The sequence below is a fragment of the Mastomys coucha genome, unplaced genomic scaffold, assembly GCF_008632895.1.
Source record: "Mastomys coucha isolate ucsf_1 unplaced genomic scaffold, UCSF_Mcou_1 pScaffold17, whole genome shotgun sequence".
Classification (NCBI taxonomy): Eukaryota; Metazoa; Chordata; class Mammalia; order Rodentia; family Muridae; genus Mastomys; species Mastomys coucha.
In genome coordinates, this window is record NW_022196899.1 from 39,938,113 (window position 1) to 39,944,889 (window position 6,777).

The window sequence follows — 6,777 nt, forward strand, 5'->3', positions numbered from 1 at the left end:
ACTGTAAGTCATCAATAAATTCCTTTACTACATAGAGACTACCATAAGTTCTGTGACTCTAGAGACCCCTGACTAATACACCATGTATCCAACAATATTTTATGTTGTAAAACTTGATCTTGAAGGATTTATAACAAAGCTAGGACACATATTTGAGTGTGTAGCATTTGGGAGGTGGATCACAGGAGTTTGATGTTTTATATGAGCAAAGCATGTATAAAAATTATTTGAACCAATCAGTACCTCCAGAGCTCCCAGGGTCTAAACCACCAACCAAAGAGTACACATATAGGGACCCATGGCTCTAGCTGCATATGTAGCAGAGGATGACATTGTGGGACTTCAATGAGTTGAGAGGGCCTTGGTCTCCTGAAGGATTGATGCCCCATTGTAGAAAAATGCCAGGACAGAAAGCAGAAGAGAGTAGATTAGTGAACAGGGAGGGTGGGAGGGGATGAGGGGATTGGGAGGGTATACAATTTGCTATGTGAATAAAGAAAACATCTAATTAAAAAAACAAGAACAAAAAAATTATTTGAAAGAACCAATAGATAAGAACTGCTCATGTAATAATTGATGCTTTATATGGCAAAAATCTCAGTCTTTGCTCTATACTAAGGAAGTAGTCTAACACTGTGCTGTCCCTCTTCCCCACACATTTGTACTTCATTCAAAATCACTTCTTGTAAAAGGTTTAATGAAAGTATATTTTGAAAATGAGAACCTCAGGCAAAGAAAAATTTGAATAGTATGTTTTAAAACATAAAAACCAAAAAACTGGCAGTGCTAAGTGTTATAATGGAAACTTTTGTTTTCTTCTTAAGAAATGAGGATAAAATTGCCAGAAGGTCTCTATTGTTGACTCTGATCCATATGCCTTCTGACTTCATCCTACAATGCTTTTATCAACCCCCACTTTCTTGTCTCTACATGTTTCATAGAATGCTAGTTGGCAGCATTAGAGACCACCCCCCTCCCTTGAACTTTACTAATAAACAAGTCTCTACTCTCTCTGCACATCTGTTATCATTTGTTATTACTTGGGTGGTATAAATTTTGTAAATCTCATGTGCTTATGTTTACCAGATCTCTGCTCATTTATTAAGAAATTAATATAATATATCTTGCTTAACAGACAAATTAGAAATCTGTACTTGCAGTTATTATCAACTTCATTATCATTACCACCATCATCAACTGGATTCTAAAATATAGTTCAGGAATATATAAAAAAGTTGTTTGATAGAATAATTTATATTTCATAAACATTTTCCATTATAATTGTACCACATATATTTACTCCTTTAGCATCATGTATGTAATATTAACTTGATCTGAAATCCAGGTGTTTATAAATCTTACACCACAAAACATCTAAGAAAAAAATATCATTCTCTTATTTTTCCTCATTTTTTTTATAAAAATAGGTAAAAATGTTACTATTATGCTGATAAATTTTGAAAAAATGTTAACATTAGTTTTGGACTTACAAGAAACACTAAGACAGCATTTTACAAAAAATAACATTATTCATTTACCTAATAAAAATAATCAAGAAGCAGTAGATGTTAGGTTGTTTAATTCCATTTGATTTATAATTATGTAAATAATTTGTTAGTTGGAAATATTAGTTTTATTAATATTCCATGAAAATGAGATGGTAGATAACTCTTAAATTAGAAAACATTACCTTTTATATCATATATTTTTCATGTAACACTGCCATTCTATATTTATTGTAAATACCTATGCAAGTTGCTTCCTGTCAAAGAAACAGAATTTGTATATTCAACAAGCAGTTCAGAAAGATTGATTCTCCAGTTGTCATAGAAATTTATCTTAGAAAATTTTCTAGTTGTAGAAGTACTTTTATTATCTTATACTTTGTATAAATTTATATTACAAATATATATAAAATGAATATTTTGTATATTATGAACTTGTATTATTTGTCTAGATCTGATATACAAACCAAAGGAAGATGAATTAATATGTTCATTAGTTCTGATTGGTATGAATCAGTCACATTTCTCTTTGAGCTTTTTCTTTGGTTATTGGGGATGATGGACATGTTTTACATTTGTACATATTCAGCAAGGATCAGTGGAACTGGAAATCGGGTGTGAATAGATTTTTGTTTTAGGTTTAAAAAAGAAGTTGGTTTAACCTTATCCTAAAAAGGCAAAAAACTGTTAATACATTGAAACTAGAGTTGAAATGGTAGTTAGACATTCTGTTAGAATTAATAAAATAAAATGCACTAAAAACAAGCAGTGCTTGATAGAGTATTAAATTTATATTAATAAACATATTCCATATAGCAAATCAAATTTATCAAAAAATTATACAAACATGTTGAACTCCATTTTAAAAAAATCTTCAATAGTAGTACTTTTACAGATAGAATGTATATATTTCTACTTTTTTATTAATTGGCAACCAATTAACTTCAATTATTCTAGTTGTTTTATTACTGGACATTTATGAATTTGCAAAAACACAAGGGAAATTGTTACTTTGTAAGTTCATAACATCTTAAAAGACATGAAAACCAATCTGATATATACTAGCATATCAACTGCAAAAGAGCAAGAGCATTTGTGGAATAGGATTTAAGAGTAGCAAAAGGCTGGGAACTTTTCCAAGATTCTATCACCTGGTTAGCTCTTTCCCATTATGGTCATGTTTTAACAAATGTATCTGTCCTCATGCAATGTTAGGAAGTAGACATGTAGACATGTTAATAATAACTCTTCTTTGTCAAGGGCTCACTTGAAAACAGGCAGAGTGATGACATATGTAATATATTAATTAAACAATAACTGGGATAGCAAACACTAGAAGAGCAGCCCTAGTTTTAGATCATGAAGACATCAACTAATATCAGAGAATGAAGAGTTTAGGAAAAGTGATTGCAGGAAAGGTAATCACTTTTCTCTTCACATATTCATGAAGACATCCATTTGTCTTCTACCTTACATATACAATATTATTGTATGTTTTTTGATTAATTAATTAATTTATTATTATTATTATTATTATTATTATTATTATACTCTTATTTCTGTGCATTTCTATCTTTTCTTCTCTATGACTCATAGCCACGCCCAACTCAGGGCCCAGTATAGTGCAGAGTGGAAAATGCCTAATGAGGGGGGAAGGAAGAGAAAGTAGAGGCAGACGAGGAAGAGGAAAAGACAACAAAGTCTGGAGATGATGAGGAAAAAGCAATGGACGCGTGTCTGTTAGGTTTGAAATTCGCATGCATGTGAACCATCCTCATAGTAGAAATTCTGCTTCGTTTGCTAAAATGATTCCATTTCATTGTAATATTCCATTTCTAATGAAGCTTCCAGTAGACTACAAGCAAATAGATTTCCATGAGAAACATTGGGATGTTCTGCATTAACATGGTATGAATAGTATGCCTATCCACAAAAAGTGCAGAGATCTAAGTGGAAGATGAGGAGAGAGAGACTCAGAGAGCCACAGATAGCAGATGACTTCTAGGAAGCATTGTTTTCAAGACATGGGTACACACAAAGGAATGTACAGACACTGTAAGGCATGCACAAGACCTGTCTATGCTCAAACAAACAAACAAAAATCGCAGCACGTCAGAGGGGGGAGTGGATGTAAAGTCAGACCCCTAGCTAAGGATGCATTGACATTTGTTGGCTTCTTGCTAAGGAAAAGTCAGAATTCTTCAGTGGAATAAAGCATATTGTATAGCTCATATTAGGGTATAGGTCCCATCTCCACCAACAATAGGCCAACACAACCTTGTTTTATGATTTGTCGTTCTTGTTGCTGTTATTGAATTATGATAGCTATTTTTTCTCAAATGTTAGAGAACATAAATTTGGATGCATATGAGTGGAGGATGATCTGGGAGTAACTGGGGAAGAGGAATGAATGTATATGAAGTTCTCTAAGATTAAATACAATATTACCAAAAGTTGCATTTCAACTAAATTTATCTTTTTAGCTTCAGCTTGTTATATAACATACTACAAAATCATATATTTTGTGTTTGATACTATTTCATATGATTAATCTTATTTTTATTGGCTTTGCAATTACAGTGAGATTTAAGATCTTAAATAATTTTAAAGTATTTGAATTTTATTATGTGTATATTTCTACATCTGACTGTGGGTTTGTATACCAGTATAGTCCCTGTGGAAGTCAGAAGAAGAGTTTGAAACTAAGTAAATCTTGAAGCACCTGAAATGTGTGCTGGAATTAAAATCTAGTCCACATGAAAAGCAGTATATGCCCTTAACCACTAAACACACACATTGAGCTTCAATTAATTCATCAATTTCCTATAAAGATGTTTGTTAAAACTATTTCAGTTTTGGGGGTGCTGGTTGGTTCATATTGTTGTTCCTCCTATGGGGCAGCAAACCACTTCAGCTCTTTGGGTCCTTTTTCTAGCAATATGAATCAACCAGTACCCCCAGAGTTCCTAGGAACTAAACCACTAACCAAAGAGTACACATGGAGGGACCCATGGCTCTAGTCGCATATGTAGCAGAGGACGGCCTTGTGAGACATCAATGAGAGAAGAGGTCCTTGGTCCTGTGAAGGCTTGATGCCCCAGTGTAGGGAAATGCCAGGACAAGGAAGCAGAAGTGGGTGGCTTAGTGAGCAGGGGAAGGGGGAAGGGATAGGGGGCTTTTTGGAAGGGATATGAGGAAAGGGGATAACATTTGAAATGTAAATAAAGAAAACATTTAATTAAAAAAACTATTTCAGCACCAATTCTGATTTTCTCAGAGTTTACACTAACATTTTTTAGTCATATGAATTTATAGCATACAAGTGGACCAGTTACTTCTTAGTTTATCTATTTTGTGTACAAACTGATAATTTCTGAACACTTTAAAGTGTCTTACAAAGTCCAATGTTACTGTAGAAAAAGCAAACACTAATACACATTTGTAGCACTGTGTGTTAAATTTTTGATACAAAATTTTATGAGTGAACATGCTTCCTTTCCACTTAAAATTATGCTATGTTTTTAAAATATTCAACTTTTGAAAGTGAAACAAACGTTGCACCTTAAAATCTTTTGATTTTGTACATCTAAAAATTTGGTTAGAATATTTGTTATTTTCTTTTAGAGCATTAACTATAAGTGCATAAAAATAACAGCTTTTGCAATTGTTTTGGTAAAATCATAGCAAGATCTGTTTGTGGAAGCACATTCCTTAAATATCAGTACTCTGAAGATAGAATTATGAATATCTCTATAAGTTCACTGCCAGCCTACTCTGCATATCAAGTTTCCATCTAGCTAGGAATATGTAGTGAGATCCTGTCTCAGTAAACAAACAAACAAACCAATCCAAGTATTAGTATTTCTTTTTTTTTTTTTTAACTTGGTGATTGTCAGGAGATAACCATATGTTTATTTGCTTGCTAAAAGTAGCAAAGAAAAAATTGCATTCTGTGTTAAAATTGTTAAACATCTGCTCAGTGGCTTGCCTTGAGAATTTCTGGGTCCCAGAGTTCAAATGAGGAATGTGCATAGCACAGCTGTGAGTATGAGAAGTACAGAGTATTGCACTATGTAAGTCCCCTAGCACAGGGCTGTCTACACAGCTGATCAAAGGAGCCTCACATACAATAGAAGAAGCGTGTTCCATATTTGATAGCGAGGAGCTTCTTCACAAATAAACAATGTCATAATCCTTAATTTGGTCATGTGTAAAATTAAATCATAGTTGAACCTCATTTAATATGAAAGCTTGCATGGAAAGCTGATGTCCATGGTAAAAATTGTTTTACATAATATAAAACTTCACTTTTCTCTGTTAAATCCTCTCTTATCTGAGATATGAAGATCAATTATTATGCATATTGATTAATTAATAAGTTATTATTGTCACTTTATATTACATGCATTACTCAATATCAGACAACAAAAACATCCCGTGCTTTGTAAAAGATGAATATTTCAGTTTCTATAGGTTGGTTCCTTGGACATTGTCATTGAAAGCAGGAATGACTTTTTCTAACTGGACTCTCACCAAAAGTAGAATGTTTAAACAAGGACTGAAGGAGCTGAGAGGGTTTGCAATCCATAGGAAGAACAACCATATCAACCAACAAGACCCCCCCAGAGCTCTCAGAGACTAAACCACCAACTAAAGAGTACACAGGGAAGGACTCATAGCTCCAGTTGCATATGTAGGAGAAGATGGTCTTGTCAGACATCAATGGGAGGAGGCCCTTGGTCCCGGGAAGGCTTAATGCCTCAGTGTAGAGGAATTAGATGGCAGGGAGGCAGGGGTGGGTGGGAGAACACCCTCATAGAAGTGGGGGTAGGGGGAATGGGATAGAGGATTTCTGAAGGGGAAACCTGGAATGTAAATAAATAACATATCCAATAAAAAAATTCTTATTTTAATGAAAATGTCTTTAAACTTAAAATCAATAGCACACGATATGATGTTTTTTTAAAAACTTCATTTCACCAAGTCAAAATTGTTTTCTCAGTATTAGTATCCAACATTCGTGATTCTATTATTCCTGACAGCACAATAATATTAACACATAGAGGTCAATAATGTTCCTCATGAGGCTTAACTGTAATGGTTAAGAATATAGAGGGAAGAAAATTTAGTTAAGGAAGACATTCCTGACACAATTAAACAACTTTTATATTTTGAATGTGTTCATTTGATGCATGTTTTTATTTTTAGTTTTTGAAGCATGTTTTTATATTCTTCCAGATTCTATATGTGTTACTTTTATCTATATTGTAGT